The sequence below is a fragment of the Neofelis nebulosa genome, chromosome 2 (assembly GCF_028018385.1).
Source record: "Neofelis nebulosa isolate mNeoNeb1 chromosome 2, mNeoNeb1.pri, whole genome shotgun sequence".
NCBI lineage: Eukaryota > Metazoa > Chordata > Mammalia > Carnivora > Felidae > Neofelis > Neofelis nebulosa.
In genome coordinates, this window is record NC_080783.1 from 156636430 (window position 1) to 156658680 (window position 22251).

Below are 22251 nucleotides of genomic sequence, written 5' to 3' on the forward strand. Positions count from 1 at the left end.
CCAGCACTCACTGTATCCAAACTCTAGAAGCAATAAGAAGGTCCATAAGTTTACAAACAGACCAAGAAAAAAAGCTGAACACTTTATTTTTTTTTTATTTTTAGAGAGAGACAGAGAGAGTAAGCAGGAGAGAGGGGCAGGGGGAAGGAGAGAGAGAGAATCTCAAGCAGGCTCCAAGCCCAGTGCCGAGGCCAACAGGGGACTTGATCCTACGACCCCAGGACTATGACCTGAGCCGAAATCAAGAGTCAGACATTCAATCAACTGAGCCATCCAGGTGCCCCAAGAAGGCTGAACACTTTAAAGTGAAAGAAAGAAAGCAAAGTAATGAACTTGCCCTGTGATGCAAACAACAGGTGCAAGAGAGGACTGAAGACTTTGATTCATACGTTTGGAGGATGATTTTGATTCCCAGGTTGGAGAACCACTCAAGTTGGGAGGACAGAGAGGTCCTGCAGGTTGGTATAAGCAGCTTCATTTTTTTTTTAATTTTTTTTCAACGTTTTTTATTTATTTTTGGGACAGAGAGAGACAGAACATGAACGGGGGAGGGGCAGAGGGAGACACAGAATCGGAAACAGGCTCCAGGCTCCGAGCCATCAGCCCAGAGCCTGACGCGGGGCTCGAACTCACGGACCGCGAGATCGTGACCTGGCTGAAGTCGGACGCTCAACCGACTGCGCCACCCAGGCGCCCCGGTATAAGCAGCTTCACATGGCTGGGAGAAGAGCTAGGTGGAACTGTGTTCTGGCTGCACAAAAGAAAACCCCCAAAAATGAGCCACAGGGTGAGCCTCATCAGCAGCTGCTTGCCAAGCAAAAGCCAGTCCCAGACAAATCCAGTAGAACCCATGCCTGCCAGCTGGATCCCATCTTCAGTATTTAGGAGATGAAAATCAGTGCTGATTTACAAGTCAGAGCTACCGAAAACCCAAATGCTAATTAAGAGAAAGAAGATTAGATTTACCAGGAAAAACAAGTTACTACAGAAGTAAGGATGTAACCAGTTCTGGGAACGAACAATGCCCACTTCATATTTTTTTCCAGTGTTTTAAAAGGAAAGAGGCAGCATTTAGTAAGGAAGTGGAGGCAATAGTGCAGATGCACAAAGGAACATAACTGGAGGGAGGGGGCCTCATGCCCCTGTGCCATATGTGGTCCAAGTTCAATGCTAATCTGATCCTGTTGCTCTCCTGCATATACCCTTCAGCAGCCTCCCACTCCCCTTCAATTAAAGCCTGAACTACTGGGGCGCCTGGGTGGCTCAGTCGGTTAAGCGGCCGACTTTGGCTCAGGTCATGATCTCGCGGTTCGTGAGTTCGAGCGCCCCGTCGGGCTCTGTGCTGACCACTCAGAGCCTGGAGCCTGTTTCCGATTCTGTGTCTCCCTCTCTGTGGCCCTCCCCTGTTCATGCTCTGTCTCTCCCTGTCTCAAAAATAAATAAAACATTAAAAAAAAATTTTAAGCCTGAACTACTTCACCTGGCCCATAGAGAGTTGCAAAATCTGGTCCTCTCAGTGGCTTTATCTCACCCTTCACTCTTCCTTACATATATTCTGAACTTCTCTCATGTCCTCACAGGTGTCTCCATCCCCCTAGCCATTGGGTCAGTGCATGGAACACTCTTCTCCTTCCTCTACCCATCTTCATCTGACTGCCACCTGCTTATTCTTCAGATCTCCGCTTAAATATCATTTCCTTGAAAAGGCTTTTCTTACCTTCCTCTAGGTTAGATCCCTTGCTCTCTTCTCATAATCCCTATATTTCCATTTCCATAATACTCATCAACTTTGTGATTAGTACTGATTTATTTATCAGTCTTCCCTTGTAACTAGAGACCTTTGTAAGTGCTCACTAAACACCTGTTAAATTAATCAATTGATTGAAGTAAAATTTATTTTGTGAATCTAGATGCTTCTTTCTCCCTGAATTCTAAATTGAAAGAAAAAAAATTAGGAAACATCTCAGGAGAGAAGAAAAAGGACAATTCCAGCAGTTTAGGCTTTATGATCATCCCATACATTTCCTCACTAGTATGTGCCCCCCAAAACACATTCTATATAACTACCTTCCCACCTATCCCTTCACTTGCACCCAGATATATTATCTTTCCTCTTTCTAATTTATTATCACTTCCATTCATTCAATGAACATTTATAAGGCAATTTCTGTGTGCCTCATACCGACTCTAAAATTTTTGTTTTCAACACTTCCCAGTTGATGATTTAGGAACTGACTGTAATAAAAATGCAGGTATAAGCAATTTCCTTTTATTTCAGGGGGTAAAAAAATTGGAATTCAAAAATATATTTAGTGAAACCTTAAGGGGAAAAGTTATGAATCTGAGTTGATGGCAACAGAGAAATCAAGATGAATTGTCTTAAACTTCATTATTTCATTGGGTCACAAGTTTTTTAAAAGTTGGATGTTGTTTCAGACATGGTTTTATCCAGAGCTTTGTATAGTCACCGGGCTCTGGCTCCTTTGGGATTCTCTGGGCTCTACTCAGCTTCCCAGATCTCGCTTCTTCCAATACACTGGCAGAGAAGCTCTTCACTACCTCACACAAAAGAAAAAGAAAGCCTTCTTCCCAGGAGCCCCCAGCAAAAATAATTCCTGCCCATCTCTGTGGCCTGAATGGGGCCAGATGCTCATCCTAGAACCAGTTAATGATACACGCTGTTTGGTTTAAGCCTGTCAGGAGCCACCTGTGGAGCCAAAAATGGTGCGCATTCCATGCTGGCTGCACAGCTAAGCAAAGTAGAACATATCCCTAAAGGAAAAAAATGAAGGTTATTGAAGAAATGAAAAAATAGATCCCAAAGAAGCAATCAAAAGCTGCTCTCCCAAGCAGCACTCAAGATTTTCCCCTTCACATGAAAAAATATGTCACCATTCCTGTGTAGCTTATAGAATCCCCACTGCTTAGAATTATAAAGAATTATACAGATAGAACACAATCCATCTCCTTCATATTACAGCAGTTAGGGCTGGGAAAAGTGAAGTAAACTGTACCCAGGTTACACATCTAGTTAATGCCATTGAAAGGAACATAACCCAGGTGTTTTTATTTTTGATTCAACATTCCTTCTTGTATGTCAATACTACACAATCAGGGCAAAATGAGACCATATGATGTGTCATTTCTGTTATTCTCTAAACATAGAGTTTATTTGCAGAGAGAGTATGTTTGTTGGGTTTATGAGAAGGGGGTAAGTAGGAAAAGATGAAAGAATGGAAAAGAGAACAATTTTAATATCTTTTTAATTTTAACTCACACAACTTTCTAACACATATATTGACCCAAAAACAAGAACTTTTCTCAGAGCTGAGATAACTTGACACTAGGACATTGGTAAAAAAAGAATCCAGTGCTCACTTCAGGAGCACATATTCTAAAATTAGAAAGATACAGGGAAGATTAGCACAGTCCCTGCGCAAGAATGGCACACAAATTCATGAAGTGTCCCATATTTAAAAACAAACAGCAACAAAAAGAATCAATATAATAACAACAATTAGGTTTGTAAATCATGGTCCTAAGGCTGGGTGCCATTTGGAGAAAAGATAGGTTGCTGGCTCTGTTCTCAACAGTTGGTGTATTTGAGACCTGCCAGATAATGTCCATTTGTAATGAACTTGATACAAGGAGGGACTCTTCAAAGTAAAGAGAAAGAACTCGTGCTAGTCAATTAAAAATCACAGAGCAACCTGTGCCCTGTAGCCTGTGAACTCTCCTCCAGATCACAGAACTGCATTTCATTTACAGGGCAGACCAGCTAGCAAGGGCTAGCTTTGGGAGTGGGAAGAATAAACAACAGATAACCAAAAGTGCCCTTCTAGAGCCTACCTGGCAAATCTATCCATAGTATTCACACCTCCTCCAGATATGGAGGCAATAGCACACTTAGAGAGTACTTGTCTTTAAACCATTATTTACCATTACTACCTCAGTAAGAATTAGTTTAATTAAAAATTTTGCTCACTTTGCTGCCCTACTGCCCTGTTCAGACTGCTCCTAGCTTCTCACCCTCCTCCAGATCTTGCAGTCCACACTCACCTTCTAAATATAAGTTGAATTGTGTAATTACACTGCTTAAAACACTTTGACAAATTCAAGTGTTTCTAGAATAAACGTTGCCTTGTTAAGATGATCCACGAGGTCCAGAACCCACTACCCATCATCTGTCCTTTGCTCTCACCACCCAGAGTCCTGATGCCACCTCCCAAGATACCTTCATTTTCATTCCTTCTTTCCCCTATCCTAGCTGTTTTCTCCACTTGGAAAGCCCTTCACTGCCTTGACTATAGAGCACATCCTGACTAGGTCATAAGTCCCAGGGAAAGATTATCTCTCCTCTCAATTTCCCTAGATAATTTCCCCTTCAACATCCCCTATAACATTGTAGTTAGGTCTTTTTTTTTTTTTTTAACCTTTTGGTCTCCTCCATTGAGTTGTTAGCCATTGCACAGAGTAGATGCCCAGTTAATGTTTGTTGAGTTGGACTGAAATCAGTCATTTAATCTCTCTCTTACCTTCAAAGCAGAATCAAATCACACTTTCTTCCAAAATACGTCTTAAATTATTCTAACTCTAGGTTCAGTCTATGTCTTGAGTCAATCTGGTTATTCCCTCTATTTAATGCCAAAACTACAAGTGCAGCCCCAAAGTCAATTCCCAGGACCAAGTGTGAACTGAGCCAAGAGACCTTTAGGTAACTCTAGTCCACATTCAAGAGCTTAGCATCACCCACCTTTGCCCACTAATCCCAACTTGCATTTATTTATTTATTTGTTTGTTTGTTTGTTTAATAAATACCTGAAAGCCTACTTTTTGCTAAGCCCTATATTAAGTACAAAAGAAATGTGGATAAAGAAGTTATGAACCCAACCCTCAGGGAGACCACAGTCTCAATGGGGAAGGTGGGACTTAAACAGGAAACCCTGTTACAAATCCTCTATCAGATCTTGCCCAATCCCCAGTCTGTCTGCTTCATTTCTTGTCCTTGGGATTCTTTTTGCCTTGATTCTTATTCCAGAAACCTCAACTGTCTTTCCAGACTGAGATCTTTCAATCCTACTACTGGGATAAAAGCTTTGTCCCTAGATTTCTTTTCCATGTAACCACCCCTTCTGCAAGCCACTCTTGAATGACAGAGGAAAAGGTAACTTCTTTACAAGCTCACTGATCCTTTGTATCAGGACTCTGATGTGGCTTTCAAGACTAGCATCTAATATTCTTTAACCTTAAAGTATATAAGATCCAGAGAAGCCAAGATGCAGAACAGCATGGAAGTTTTTTGTGTGTCTCACATCCATGAAATACAGCCAGAACAATACTAAACCATTCTGCAAACATAGAAAACTGATCTGAGGATTAACACAACAATCTGCACAACCTGAACCACAGAATTCAGCAGATATACAGTTTGGAGAGGTGAACTTGGGGAGAGAGAAGCCACAGAGGGAAGGGAACCACTTTTGCATGCATAGAGAGGACAGAGACGGGGGGGGGGGGGGGGGGGAATACAGGAAAAGCAAGCCTCCCCAAAAGCAACTGGAGAGAAAGTGGAAAATTGGAAACAGCCACAGGGACTGAACTAAAAAGGGAGAAAGAAGAGGGTTTAAATTCCATTAAGACTGTAAACGGGGAGCACAGAATCTGAAACTCTGCAGCTCGATACCTGGCGGTGCTCTGGTGGGAAGGACGAATCCCCAGGAGCAGAGTGTGGTCCAGGAGGTTCTCAGGCCACATGGGAGAATCGGTTCCACTGCTGGAAGGACATTTGGTAGAGGCTGTGAGGCCACCTGGGCCCAGCAGACCCCAGAGAGTGGCCACATTCGCTGGTGCTCGAACAAGGTTATTGGGGGTGAAGCCTGGTGCCAGATGTTTGTTGTGATTTTCCATAATCCCTGAGGTGCTGCTGCTAAACTGTCTTGCGAACTTTTTCTGGGGTGGGCTAGCACCTGGCTGCAGTCTCTGGGCATTGGCAGCAGTATGGTCCCACAAGCTTTCCTGGGTGGGACCAGCACCCAGCTACTGTTCGGTGAGACTGTCTGCAGAGGGGCAGAACAGGTCAAAGCTGCAGTCCCTCAGAAGTGAGGGGCCAGGGAAGGCAGCCCCATCTGAGACAAAACTCAGGAGGGAGGTGCTGCCTGGGGCTTGGTCACAGACAGTGTGGAAGTGGGGAGTGGACAGAAGCCAAAGGCTAAGGATGGGTGCGCGATGGCTGATCAGGGAGAACAGAGTTCCAATACCAGAGACTCGTAGCTGGGAGACGCCATTTTCACCGCTTCTGCACATACGCACCTACAAGCACCACAACAATCCATCCTAGTAGGCTAGCAGCGTCATCTAGTGGAGCGCTCTTCAAGAACACAAGTCTCACCGCCCACTTAGTTCATGGACTATAAAGCACTTCAAAGTTTGACTTCTAGGGGAAAACGAAGTAGTTTCGCTCATATTTCAGTCTGTTAGCTGGTCCAACTATACAATTTCCTTTCTTCTTTTTTTTTTTTCTCTTTTTCGTTTCTTTTCTTTTTCCTGAATACAGAAAGAGAAAAAATTCATTTTTATTTTCAATTTTTATTTAAAAAATTTTTCTTTAATTTTTTTCTACTATATTTTTTACTTTTGTGTAAACTTTTTAAAATTCTATTTTACTTCCATCATTTAATTTTACTCTACTTCACTGTATTCATTTTTTCAAATTTTCAATCGATTTCCTTTTTTTTTTCTTTTTTCTCTTTTTTTCTCTAATCTATCAAGCCACTTTTAACACCCAGACCAAAACACACTTAGGATCTAGCATCATTTATTCGATTTTTGTCTCTGTGTTTGTTTTTAATTTTTTAATTTTAACTTTTTTATTTTAATTTTTTCTACCTCATTAATTCCTTTTCTCCCTTCAAAATGATGAAATGAAGGAATTCACCCCAAAAGAAGGAACAGAAAGAAATGACAGCCAGGGACTTAACCAACACAGATACAAGCAAGATGTCTGAACCAGAATTTAGAATCACGATAATAAGAATCTAGCTGGAATAGATCAGAATATATTCCAATAGATTAGAATCCCTTTCTGTGGACATAAAAGAAGTAAAAGCTAGTCATGATGAAATAAAAAATGCTGTGACTGAGCTGCAATCTCAAATGGATGCCGCAGTGGCAAGATGGATGAGGCAGAACAGACTCAGCGATATAGAGGACAAACTTATGGAGAATGATGAAGCAGAAAAAAAGAGGGAGATTAAGGCAAAAGAGCACTATTTGAGAATTAGAGAAATCAGTGACTCATTAAAAAGGAACAACCTCAGAATCATAGGGGTCCCAGAAGAGGAAGAGAGAGAAATAGGGGTAGAAGGGTTATGTGAGCAAATCATAGCAGAAAACTTTCCTAACCTGGGGAAAGACACAGACATCAAAATCCAGGAAGCACAGAGGACCCCCATTAGATTCAACAAAAACTGACCATCAACAAGGCATATCATAGTCAACTTCACAAAATACTCAGGCAAGGAGAGAATCATAAAAGCAGCATGGGAAAAAAGTCCTTAACCTACAAGGGAAGACAGATCAGGTTCGCAGAAGACCCATCCACAGAAACCTGGCAGGCCTGAAAGTAGTGGCAGGATATATTCAATGTGATGAATCAGAAAAATATGCAGCCAAGAATTCTTTCTCCAGCAAGGTTGTCATTCAAAATAGAAGTAGAGATAAAAAGTTTCCCAGACAAACAAAAATTAAAGGAGTTTGTGACCACCTAAACCAGCCCTGCAAGAAATTTTAAGGGGGAGTCTCTGAGGAGAGAAAAGATGAATGAATGAATGAATGAATTAATTAATTAATTAATACCAAAAGCAACAAAGATTAGAAAGGACCAGAGAACACCACCAGAAACTCTACTCTACAAGAAATATAATGGCAACAAATTCTTATCTTTCAGTACTCACTCTAAATGTCACTGGACTAAATGCTCCAATCAAAAGACATAGGGTAACAGAATGGATGAGAAAACAATATCCATCTGTATGCTGTTTACAAGAGACCCACTTTAGACCTAAAAACACCCTCAGACTGAAAGTAAAGTAAGAGGATGGAGAACCATCTATCATGCTAATGGTCAACAAAAGAAAGCCAGAGTAGCCATACTTACTTCAGACAACCTAGACTTTAAATAAAGACTGTATCAAGAGATGAAGAAGGGCATTATATAATAATCAAGGGGTCTATCCACCAAGAAGGCCTAACAATTGTAAACATTTATGCACCAAATGTGCAAGCACCCAAATATATAAATCAATTAATCACAAACATAAAGAAATTCATTGATGGGGCGCCTGGGTGGCTCAGTCGGTTAAGCGTCCGACTTCAGCTCAGGTCACGATCTCACGGTCCGTGAGTTCGAGCTCCGCGTCAGGCTCTGGGCTGACGGCTCAGAGCCTGGAGCCTGCTTCCGATTCTGTGTCTCCCTCTCTCTCTGCCCCTCCCCCGTTCATGCTCTCTCTGTCCCAAAAATAAATAAACGTTTTAAAAAAATAATAAAAAAAAAGAAATTCATTGATAGTAATACCATAATAGTAGGAGACTTCAACACCCCACTCACAGCAATGGACAGATCATCTAATCAAAAAATCAACAAGGAAACAATGGCTTTGAAGGACACACTGGACCATATAGACGTAACAGATATATTCAGAACATTTCATCCTAAAGCAGCAGAATATACATTCTTCTCCAGTGCACATGGAATGTTCTCCAGAATAGACCACATACTGGGACACAAATCAGCACTCAGCAAGTACAAAAAGATCGAGATCATACCATGCATATTTTCAGGCCAGAACGCTATGAAACTTGAAATCAACCACAAGGACAAATTTGGAAAGGTAACAAATACTTGGAGACCAAAGAACATCCTACTAAAGAATGAATGGGCCAACCAAGAAGTTAAAAAGGAAATTAAAAAGTGTACGGAAGCCAATGAAAATGATAACACCACAACCCAAAACCTCTGGGACACAGCAAAGGCAGTCATAAGAGGAAAGTATATAGCAATCCAGGCCTTCCTAAAGAAGGAAGAAAGATCTCAGACACACAACCTAACCTTATGCCTTAAAGAGCTGGAAAAAGAACAGCAAATAAAACCCAAAACCAGCAAAAGACAGGAAATAGTAAAGATTAGAGCATAAATCAATGCTATCAAAACCAAAACAAGAGTAGAACAGATCAATAAAACTCATAAAATACCTAGGAATAAATGTAACCAAAGAGGAGCCATACGCTGAAAACTATAGAAAGCTTATGAAAGAAATTGAAGAAGACACCAAAAAATGGAAAAAGATACCATATTCCTGGATAGGAAGAACAAATATTGTTAAAATGTCGATACTACCCAAAGCAATCTACATATTCAATGCAATCCCTATCAAAGTAACACCAGCTTTCTTCACAGAGCTAGAACAAATAATCCTAAAATTTGTATGGAACCAGAAAAGACCCCGAATAGCCAAAGCAATCTTGAAAAAGAAAACCAAAGCAGGAGGCATCACAATCCCAGACTTAAAGCTATACTACAAAGCTGTAATCATCAAGACAGTATGGTACAAGCACAAGAACAGACACTCAGATCAATGGAACAGAAAAAGGAACCCAGAAATGGACCCACAAACATATGGCCAACTAATCTTTGACAAAGCAGGAAAGAATATCCAATGGAATAAAGGCAGTCTCTTCAGCAAGTGGTGCTGGGAAAACTGGACAGCGACATGCAGAAGAATGAACCTACACCACTTTCTTATACCATACACAAAAATAAACTGAAAGCGGATGAAAGACCTCAATGTAAGACAGGAAGCCATCAAAATCCTTGAGGAGGAAGCAGGCAAAAACCTCTTTGATCTTGCCTGCAGCAATTTCTTACTCAACACATCTCCGGAGGCAAGGAAAACAAAAGCAAAAATGAACTATTGGGACCTCATCAAAATAAAACTTCTGAACAGTGAAGGAAACGATCAGCAAAACTAAAAGGCAACTGACAGAATGGGAGAACATATTTGCAAATGACATAACAGATAAAGGGTTAGTATCCAAAATCTAGAAAGAAATTATCAAACTCAACACCCAAAAAACAAATAATCCAGTGAAGAAATAGGCAAAAGACATGAATAGACACTTCTCCAAAGAAGACATCCAGATGGCCAACCGACACAGGAAAAAATGTTCAACATCACTCATCATCAGGGAAATACAAATCAAAACCACAATGAGAGACCATCTCACACCTGTCAGAATGGCTAACATTAACAACTGAGGCAACAACAGATGTTGGTGAGGATGCAGAGAAAGAGGATCTCTTTTGCACTGCTGGTGGGAATGCAAACTGGTGCAGCCACTCTGGAAAACAGTATGGAGGTTTCTCAAAAAACTAAAAATAAAACTACCCTACGACCCAGCAATTGCAGTACTAGGCATTTATCCAAGGGATACAGGTGTGCTGTTTCAAAGGGACACATGCACCCCCGTGTTTATAGCAGCACTATCAACAATAGCCAAAGTATGGAACGAGCCCAAATGTCCACCAATGGATGAATGGATACAGAAGATGTGGTATATATATATATATATATATATATATATATATATATATATATACACACACACACACATATACACACATACATACACACACACATGCATACAATGGAGTATTACTCGGCCATCAAAAAGAATGAAATCTTGCCATTTGCAACTACGTCGATGGAACTGGAGGGTATTATGCTAAGCAAAATTAGTCAGAGAAAGACAAATATATGACTTTAAGAGACAAAACAGATGAACGTAAGGGAAGGGAAACAAAAATAATCTAAAAACAGGGAGGGGGACAAAACATAAGAGACTCTTAAATATGGAGAACAAACAGAGGGTTACTGGAGGGGTTTGGGGAGGGGTATGGGCTAAATGGGTAAGGGGCATTAAGGAATCTACTCCTGAAATCATTGTTGCACTATATGCTAACTAATTTGGATGTAAATTTTAAAAACTTAAATTCAAAAAAAGTATATAAAGATCCTTAAGGTATCCTATTTAGAATGGATATCCCCAGGATCCATTCCCCAGATATTCTAGTTAAATCATCTATGTTTATTATAAGTCCTCCCATTGATTTTGAAACAGAAGGTACAGAAATTTTGAGCATTGTCCTAAGTTATACATGTTCATTTAAGTTTTACAATCATCTACACTGCCTCACTCCACCACTGTAGATTTGGATCCTACAAACCTTCAATGACAGGGCTAATTCCCCAAGTCTCCTACAAAGAAGTAGAGTTTAGATAGCAGAGGACCTACTGTGCATCACAGTCTGCTTTGACTTTTGTATACTATAATCCCCAAAGTTCCCATCACTAGCATTGCCTACATATTGGAACATCTTAGATGCGTTAGGATGTAAGCTACTTGACAACTGCCTTAGCAATGTAGCAATGTTTTGGGGGTTGGGTTTGGGGGGGGGGGTTGTTTGTTTATTTTGGGATCTGACTCCAAAAGCAGGTAAAACACAAGAAAAAATAAACAATGGGACTACATCAAACTAAGCTTCTGTAAAGCAAAGCAAACCATCAACGAAAAAAAAGGGAACCTGATGAATAAAAAATACTTGCAGATCATATATCTGATAAGGAGTTAATATGAAAAATCTATAAAGAACTCATACAACTAAATAACAAAACAACAACAACAAAAAACAATTTAAAATGGGCAAGAGATTTGAACAGACACTTTTCAAAGAAGATATGCAGATGGCCAACAGGCAAACCAGGGAAGTACAAATCAAAACCACAATGAGATATCACCTTACACATGTCAGAATGGCCATTATCAAAAAGACAAGAAATAACAAGTTTTGGTGAAGATGTGGAGAAAAGGGAGCCCTTGTGCACTGTTGGTGAAAATGTAAATTAGTGCAGTCACTATGGAAAACAATAGAGAACTTCCTCAAAAAATCAAAAATAGAATAATCATGCAATTCAGCAATTCTATTTCTGGGTGTCTATCCAAAGAAAATGAGAACACTAATTCAAAAATATATATGTACCACTTGTTCAATGCAGCATTTACAATAGCCAAGATATGGAAACAAGTTAAGTGTCCACTGAGGGATGAATGGATAAAAATGTATATACCCACACGATGAAATGTTACTCAGCCATAAAAAAGAATAAAATCTTGCCATTTGTGACACCATGGACGGACTTCACGGGTATTATGATAGGTGAAATAAAACAGAGAGAGAGAGAGAAATACGACATTATTTCACTTTCATTGTGGTGACTATTTTGCAATCTATATAAATGTTGAATTACTATGTTGTACCCCTTAAATGATATAATTCTATGCCAATTATACCTCAATAAACAAAAAGAAATAAACTTATAATAAAGGTAAAGATCCAGAGGAAATAGTATTGCCAGAAAAGTCAGGCTTAGACGAGATGCTAGAGTTTGCACTGAGTTCTCAGGAGAAAAACAGAAGTTTTAACCATCATAATAATAATATTTCCCATTTACTGAGGACCAATTATGTGCCAGGCACTGTACAAGCTATATTACGTTTTTTTCTAATCCTCACAACCATCCTTTGAAGAAACTGGGGCAGAAGGAAGTCCAGAAACTTTCCCAAATTTCCACAGCTGGAAAGTGAAAGAGTTAATTCAGGTTTATCCCCAAGTCCACGATATTTCTATGATACCACAAATCAAGGAAATAATTATCACCACCTCCTCAATTTTTCCAGAGTTATTAATAGAGCATACTAATCCCTGAAAGACTCGAATATCACTGGGAAATTTCCAAGAGTTTCAAAAATTTGTAAAAAAGGAGAAGTTTTTCTGGAAGAATCAGGAAACGGTTGGGTATTCAGAACGAAAAGGGAAAATGCCCAACAGCAGTGTTCATTATTCTTTCCGACTCAATAGCACTAAACATAAAATAAAATGAACTTGGACATTTCAATGTTGTTTTCTCTTTGGAGCAACTGACTTCTACTTAATAGGACAGGAAAACAGACCACTGAGCATACTGCTGCATGATGGCTCATCCTAATAAGGTTTTTGGCTGAGCTTCTGTAGCTTCTGTCTGCTTGAAAGATCCCCTGGCCCCTTTCCTAATTGCAGGGGCTGCTCCCAGAATGAACACTAGATAACCAGCCCTAGTAAAAGAGCACTTAGGGCCATGCTGGTCAAAACACCCACATGGCTTCCAGGCAGCTACGATGATGCCAATGATTAATTAATTGATGCCATTGGGGGCTGTAAGCTGGAGATGAGGGCACCAAGACAGGAAGCAGACACAGCACAGCCACAGATGTCACACCCCCGGCATTCTAGCTGCTGTGTGGAACAGGGATGAGAGTCACAAGCCCAGGTCTGGGCCTATGGGAAATTGGGTCTTGCTAATTTCTGAGACAAATCCCTCATCTGTAAATGAGAAGAATAATTCCTGCACTACTCATTGCAGAGGCCTTTGTGAGGCTCAAATGAGTTATCTGTATGTGAAAACTCCATGAAGACTACAACTAGGTTAAACGCCCCGCCTTGGGTATTCCCATAGCAACCTGTGCTTCTCCAATAAGCATTCATCATATTTTACAGTGATTACTTCTTTGTTTTTCTCTTCTAGGCTTCATATACCATAAGGACAGAGACTATATTAATATAGCTCTCCATTGTTTCCTAGTATCTACCATATTACCGGGCACTGTGGTTGGTGTTCAGTAAGTATTTGTGAGATAAATGTATAGATGATGAATGCGGTCGTCTATAGTGTTCATTTCTTTTGTGAAAATTTCATTCCATGATAAACAAATCCCACTTCATCATCATTGTCCTAATTTATGTCAGCTAATGGAAGCTTTGTTTCACTTTATAACTGTTGTTTCAGACACAGCATGGTCCTTAAGAGTGCATAGTCCAAAGAGAATAAGATGAAATGAAAAATTAAGTAACAACAAATACAGTCAATGCTATTTCTAACAAGTTCTCTTTTTTTAATTTCAACTTTTTCAAAGAATTAGCATCTGTGGTAATTCCCAACATCCTAAAATTCCAAGTTTCTATATTTATAGACGATGGTGGCTGTAGACCAGATGGACTATTTTAAATATAACTCCAATTGTGTAGAAATCTTAGACTTTTCTTTGTGGAAGAGTGAGTGTTTCCTGAAAGCACTAAGAACCACAAGTAGATATTATGTGTGCAAAAGTGTGGAGGAAAAGGTAGAGATGGTCAGAGGATGCATCTGTAGTTCCCAGGGAAACATTTGTGTAAATAAAGATCTAGACTCAAAACTTAAAAGTAGGCCCTATTATTTACTAAGATATGCATGCAGTGAGAAGAAATTGGAAAGCATAGGCCCAATGCCCCAATATTTTTATTATCTTAAAATTACAAATGTTCTCTAATCTGCTTTTATGTGAACAAATATGCAGATATAATGTAATAATTTGAGGAAGCCGCCAGGGTTTTTTTCTAAGAGGTACTTTTCCTCTCCGATAAGTCTACAGGGAAGACCTAAGTCCAGGGTATCACGTGCATGACACAGAAAATCTTGGGGACACTTCTGGCAAGAAAGGGCTGAGTGAAGTCTTTGTTACCACTGGGAATGATAAGCAAGGGAAGGTGAAATGGTGAAAACAACATAAGTGGGAGTTCTACTAAAAAAGGCTTCCTGACCTAAGAGTAGCAATTGAGCAACCAGTGAACCTTAATATAATGAAGTTTGAAAAGACAAATGGTACAGTTCCTTAATCATTTCTAATACCTCTTTTAAAGAAAACAAGCAGGGGGTACCTGGGTGGCTCAGTCGGTTAAACAGCCAACTTTGGCTCTGGTCATGATCTCACAGTTTGTGGGTTCGAGCCCCACACAGGGCTCTGCACTGACAGCTTGGAGCCTGGTGCCTGCTTTGGATTCTGTTTCTCTCTCTCTCTCTCTCTCTCTCTCTCTCTGCCCCTGCCCACTTGCACTCTGTCCCTATCTCAAAAATAAATTAACATTAAAAATTTTTTTTTTACAGAAAGAAAAAAGACAAGCATACTACAATGAATAAAAGTCCTCCTGTATTCATTATCCAACAAATAATTCTGAAATTGGAGCTCAGTATTACTTACCTGCTAAAAGTTCATTTAAGCCTTTAACTGGAATTAGCACTTATGGTAGACACTTTGAGGATTGAGTATAAGAGACACTGAGAGTTGTCTCCCAATATATATTCTCCCCTTTGTCCGCAGTTGAGCACAAGACCACTAAAAATAAAACTATATTTCCCAGCCTCCCCTGAAACTAGGTATGCACATGTGACTAAGTTCTACAATGGAGTATAAACAGAAGAGTCACCTTAGCAGCTTCCAGGAACCTTTAACAGAAAGCTGATGCATATTGTTAGGCCCCTTATCTTTGTCTTCCTCTCCTTTCTTCCTGCTGAAACAAAGATATTGCTATCTGGAGGTTAAAGAACACAGTCTTGGGATACTTGAGCAGTAAACTGGAAGGAGTTACCAACCCTAAACACTTTTATACCAAGAGTCACTACTCCAGCCCTGGACTGCCCATGCATCACTTACATGAGAAACAACACACTTCTTTCTTGATGAAACCACCATAATTTGGAGGTGTTCTATTACTGCTGAACCTAAAATTCACCGGTACAAAGAAGGTTTGTACTCCGGTAAATAAAAAGCAGTCCCCAACTTTAAGAAGTTTCATAAACTTGAGAAGTATATGAGTGGTATACACATAACTATAAAGCATAAAAATATAAGGGTCATAAGATCAAAATATTATCACTGAGGATAGGAACAATAAAAGGAAGATAAATCACTTCTGTTAGAAGAGAATGAGGGAAGGAATCATGGCTCAGGTGGCATTTCAGTTGGGTCCTGAAAAAAAGAATAGATAATTTGAGAGATGAAAATGCAGAAAAAAGACAAAACAAGCAGAATAAACAGCATTAGAAAGGCACAGAAGCAGAAAAGCATGAAATGTGTTCAGGGAAGCGTAAGTGATTCAGTTTAGCCAGAGCACAGGTGATCCTTACTGATCATCCAATTGACCTACTTCCTTCTCCTGCTGCTCATGACCTTTGTTATTATCTGATGCTCTATTATACTGATTCTATGTTATCTGCTTATTTTCTAGAATAACTAGAATTGCAGTTGTCAAACATTTTGGCCTCAGACCCCAAAGAGCTTTAGTTTTCATAGGACACATCTGTAAATACCTACTGTATTAAAACTGGTAGAAAGCTTCCCTTGTGCAAGATGAGTAACTTCTAAAGATCTGGTGTGCAACATAATGCCTACAGTTAAGAACACTCTAATGTGCACTTAAAACTTTTGTAAAGAGAATAGACTCCAGGGCATTTGGGTGGCTCAGTCAATTAACCATCTGATTCTTAATTTCAGCTCAGGTCATGATCTCAGAGTCATGAGATTGAGCCCTATGTTGAGCTGCACAGTGCAGAGCCTGCTTAAGATTCTCTCTCTCCCTCACCTTCTACCCTCCCCCACTTGTGCTTTCTTGTTCTCTCTCTTGAAAAAATAAAAAACAGAAAACAGAATATGGGGTGCCTGGGTGGCTCAGTCGGTTGAGCATCCAGCTTCGGCTCAGGTCATGATCTCACAGTTTGTGGGTTCAAGCCCCACATCAGGCTCTGTGCTGACAGCATAGCCTGGAGCCTGCTTCTGATTCTGTGTCTCCCTCTCTCTCTGCTCCTCCCCCGCTCATGCTCTGTCTCTCTCTCTCCTTCAAAAATAAACAAAAACATTTTAAAAAATAAAAAAAAAAAAAACAGAATAGATTTCATGTTAAGTGTTCTTAACCACAAAAATAGGGACAGGGAGACATGAAGAAACTTTCGGAGGTGACAAATATGTTTATTACCTTGATTGTGGTAATGGTTTCATGGATATACACATATATCAAAATTAATCAAATTATAGACACTAAACATGCAATCTTTTATATATCAATTATATTTCAAAAACAGTAAAGCTGTTTTTGAAAAAAAAAGAATTTAAATTGATAAATTTTAAAATATTAATTCATTTTAAAATAACAAAAATAAACCCATTAATGTTAATGCAAGAAATATTTTTATGGAGGAAAAACTCTTTCAAGCAAAATTATTTAAAAAGTAGCATTGCTTTATATTTTTGCAATCCTTAATCCTTAATTTCTGACCCAATAAAAAACAGCTAGATTCCCACATCTGTTTCCACATCCACATTCAATCTGCTGTGATATCACATATTAGGTAGCCCTGGAAAACTTTCCTGCATACACATTTAAAAATGAGAATGAAAATGACAAATAATATCTTAGTATTATTATGAAAGTAATTTTCACTTTGCAGATATCCTGAGTGGGTCTCAGAGCTCCTCTAGGTCCCCTATTACATTTTGAGAACCACTGCACTAGAATATAAATTCAGTGAGGGAAGAGATTATGTTTAGTTTATATTCCCAGCACCTAGACTTCACTTATAGTAGGCACTAAATACCACTTGTCAAATAAATGTGTGAACACGAGGCCATATTGTGAAGGACATTGAGTACCAGGCTAAGGAGTCTAGAAGTGACTTAGTAGACAATGGAGAACCAGTAGAAGTATCGGAACAGAAGAATGTAACAATCTGATTAATCTGGTCACACCAAAAAGGATGAGTTTGAGAGAAGAGCAACTTGGAAACAGAAGTGCGAAGCAAGATGCTCTTGATCTAGTCTTGGTGAAAAGTAGTGAAGTTCCGAAGTAGGATGGAGGTGGTACAAACAGAAATAGGAAGACAGAAGTGAGATACAGTATATTAGTCCTCAACTGGAAATCCATGAATCTAACCAAACTTAACTGTCTGTGTGATCTTCGCTAAGTCAATCAGCTCCTTGTTCACCTACATTTTCCTCAACACTAAAATAAAATATTGTATTAAATATGGATTATCACTTTCTTTTCAACTGTTCAATTTGCTGATGATAGAGCTATATCACCAAAATATTATGTTTAAATGTCACAAAATTTTAATTCCTTATTGTTAATTATTCCTGCACTTCCTGATGCTAAGACTACTCATTAGCAAGACTCTTTAAAAGTAAGATTAGAGAATCAAAATTAAACTTCAATGTTAGTTAAAGTGTTTGGGGGAAATGATATCATTTACTAAGGAGATCTTTTAATTTATTTAAATCTGAAGGAAATCCTATGATGTAGTTGATTTTTTCCCCACATTTTTCCAATCAGGAGATATTAAGAAATATGGGGCGCCTGGGTGGCGCAGTCGGTTAGGCGTCCGACTTCAGCCAGGTCACGATCTCGCGGTCCGTGAGTTCGAGCCCCGCGTCAGGCTCTGGGCTGATGGCTCGGAGCCTGGAGCCTGTTTCCGATTCTGTGTCTCCCTCTCTCTCTGCCCCTCCCCCGTTCATGCTCTGTCTCTCTCTGTCCCAAAAATAAATAAAAAACGTTGAAAAAAATTTAAAAAAAAAAAAAAAAAAAAAAGAAATATACCCAAGGTCACACATCTGAGAGTAGGTAACAAAGTCAGGATCAACAGATATGTCTGATTCTAAAACCAAAGTATAACACTACCTCAAAGAAATGGAGATACTGTTCAAATCTGGATACGTTATCAATTTGAAAGTCTGGATTAATGAGAAAAAAAAAATATGGCACATGTGGAATCACACTATTACCTTAGTTAATCTAGAAATACAACAGAAAATCAGACTCTATAAGGTTAACATGGCAGGAAAAATGACTATATCCAGATAATTAAGATGTATTAAAAAGTATGGGCAAAGATAGAGGAAAGAGCAAAAAGCTTGGAAAATGTTGAGGGGGAAAAAAGAAAGAAAAAAAAAAGATCATCATCTCATCTGATTTTCAAACCTGAGCACACCACTGAGAAAGAGGCTCTGTTCTTCATCATTTCTTTGTTCAGTTTTGGCTGAAGCAAATTAAGGTCATACACTGGGGGAATAAATGGGATGTGCTCTAAGGTATTTACCAAATCAGCAGTGGCACAAGTAGTTCTGCTAATGAAAATTATTCCAACTGTCTGACTCAGACATCAGCTCAAATTTCAACTCCCTGAGGCCATTTGGTTGAAAGGATTTCATAATGATTTTCAAGAGAACATTTAAAGTTTGTATTTCATCTCAAGGAAAAAGAAGATGCATTTGTCCTCTGCTTCAAATCAGAAATGTGCTTGACTTTGTAAAGATTGCATAGCAAGAACACTCACCTATAGTTTCTTAAAAATCAATCCTTTATGCATCCCTCTTTTCCTATTTCCCAGTAATTTCCTTACTTACTTCTGTAGTAGTATATTCTGAAATTACATCCAGAGCTTATTATTCTTTTGCAGTATGCTGAGATACATTAGTAAGCCCCTGGTTATAATTTATTTACTCAGTAAATTTTCTTGAGAACCTACCATGGGCCAGGCAGTGTGCTGGGTACTGTCTAATGGGGAGATAAATAAGTAGATAAATATTTTATTGATGTGTTCATATTGTCAACAAAATAAGCAGTTACCAAGTTCCAGGTGTTCATGTTAGACACTGGGGATACAAAGATAAAAATCTGCTCTTCACCAAAAATGTAACAGTATCCAGGTAAAGCAATTCAAAAGAAAAACAAAAGTAAAAATCAGGAGGAAATGGACATTTGGAAATGAGCTGTGTGGAAATGAGATGACTTTGCCCAAGATAAACCTATTCCTTTGGAGATGGTATGAAAGAACATGAAGAAAGCAGTCAGGAAGACAGAAAAATGGCCAGGAGAAGGTACCTGGGTGGCTTAGTCGGTTAAGCATCTGACTTTGGCTCAGGTCATGATCTCACCATTCGTGAGTTCAAGCCCTTCATCAGGCTCTGTGCTGACAGCTTGAAGCCTGGAGCCTGCTTTAGATCCTGTGTCTCCCCTCTCTCTATGCCCCTACCCTGCTTGTGCTCTCTCTCAAAAAAATAAATAAATAAATAAGCAAACAAACAAACAAATAAACATTAAAAAATGAATACAAAAATAAAAATGGGTAGGAGAGAAAACAGTGTCCTGGAAGCTCTGTCTGGTGAATTAACAGCTAGGTGATGTCCCCATCTGGCTAAGGAAACAGGCCAACCAAGGTCACTATGTTCTCCTTTGAGATTTTTCCATGAGTCGCATTAATGCCACATGATTAGCATATTGTTTACATGACAATTGAGCCTGGGTATTGAGGGTTGGGGGATGTAGGGAAATGGTTAGCAGCTGAGTGTAAAATTATCCTAACATAACTATTCTGGTGAGAAATACCAACTGGGTTTTGGACACATCATTTTACCACTTTTATTCCAACTCAGCACCACTCTTTATGTTTACTAAGCTTTGGGTTTATATTGACTTCCAATTATTTCACTTGAGTAACAGTCTTAATTAGTATAAGCATGAATCCTTTATTCTCCCTGAAACACTGCCAAGTTCAGCTTTTCCCTCAGCAAGGGGAAATTTAATTAACATTTTGTTAATTTCTAGAACTGTTTCAATTTGCCCTTCTCTGGGGTTTCTACCTGCTCAGAGAAGGAGGGAAAATGTTGATAGATAAAGAACACAGTAAATGAGGCATTAAAATTAACATGGAAATAATCCAATTCTCAGGATGATTCAGAAAACCTAGACTGTTTTTGGAAACTAATGTGGCAGGTTATATATGAAGTATTAATCCATAAATAGGGAAGGGGAGCTGTGAGATAGCCCTGCAATTCCTTTGTTTACCCTGTAGCTCCCATGCCTCTTTAAGCTAATCCTGACCTCTGCTGCCCCAAGAAAGCTAGACTGTAGTTGAAATGCAAATAGGAACAAAAGAAGTTAAATTTTAGCCTTTAAGCTTATGGGGCTGAGGTCTTGCCATAAGCAATAGATCTGGAAGAGTATTTAACCAGCCATTTCTTCCATTCCTCCCCCATTCTCCGATGGGGCCAGCAAGTAAAACTTGATGGATTGGAAGGGGTGGAAAGAGTTTGGAGGAAAGAAAGGAAAGGAAAGGAAAGGAAAGGAAAGGAAAGGAAAGGAAAGGAAAGGAAAGGAAAGGAAAGGAAAGGAAAGGAAAGGAAAGGAAAAAGGAAAAAGGGAAAAGGGAAAAGGGAAAAGGGAAAAGGGAAAAGGGAAAAGGGAAAAGGGAAAAGGGAAAAGGGAAAAGGGAAAAGGGAAAAGGGAAAAGGGAAAAGGGAAAAGGGAAAAGGGAAAAGGGAAAAGGGAAAAGGAAAAAGGAAAAAGGAAAAAGGAAAGGAAAGAATTAGAAATGATATGGGAGTCCTATTCTTTGCCCACCTCAGCCAGAACTTGTAGGATAAAAAGAGAAGTGAGTGGTTCTCCCTCCTAAGCCTAAGGATCTGAGACAGATCTCAATGAGAAACCCTCTGCCTTTCAGGTTGATGGCCACAGAGGGGAATGGCAGACTGAATGATGGGCTGGAAAAAGCCCTGAGGTTCCTCTCAGTCCCTGAGTGACACAACAGAGTGTCTAAAACTCCATGCCCCAGACTCCAAGAGAGACAGAGAAATCAGCAGGCAGAGAGAACTAGAGCCCTGAGGGTCCCACAGTATAGTCTGCAGAACTCTGAGATACTCTCAAGATTTTCATCACTTGTGTCTGCCCTGTATACTCCCCTCTCCTTGAGTATGGCTAGCATGTGTTGAATATGACAACATTTTACAACTATGAGGAAGTGATCTTATATGGCAAGGGTGAAGGGAATTTGAGGATGTAATTAAGGTGCCTACTCTGCTGACTTTGAGTTAATCAGGAGGGAGATAATCTTGGGTGGGCTGATCTAACTAGGTGAGCCCTTTAAAAAGCCTTCCTTGGGGCGCCTGGGTGGCGCAGTCGGTTAAGCGACCGACTTCAGCCAGGTCACGATCTCGCGGTCCGTGAGTTCGAGCCCCGCGTCAGGCTCTGGGCTGATGGCTCGGAGCCTGGAGCCTGTTTCCGATTCTGTGTCTCCCTCTCTCTGCCCCTCCCCCATTCATGCTCTGTCTCTCTCTGTCCCAAAAATAAATAAAAAACGTTGAAAAAATTTTAAAAAAAAATAAAAAAAAAATAAAAATAAAAATAAAAAGCCTTCCTTGAAGGGAGAGATTGGAAATGAAAGAGAATCTTCTCTTGGCCTTGAATGAGCAAATAGCCATGTTGTGAGAAGGGTCTTTTGAGAGGGCTACATGGTCCCT

The 22251-nt window shown here is 39.5% G+C and overlaps 1 protein-coding gene and 1 non-coding gene across 3 annotated transcripts in view; one reads left to right on the forward strand and one right to left on the reverse strand.

The window, feature by feature from the left end:
- The window catches only part of GIPC2 (GIPC PDZ domain containing family member 2), a 453978-nt gene that overhangs the window by 277025 nt on the left and 154702 nt on the right, over window positions 1-22251 (reverse strand). The gene's annotated exons all lie outside the window — the stretch shown is intronic.
- LOC131505786 (U6 spliceosomal RNA) lies at window positions 3371-3477 on the forward strand. Its single transcript, XR_009258560.1, has one exon. It is a non-coding gene; the product is annotated as a U6 spliceosomal RNA (small nuclear RNA).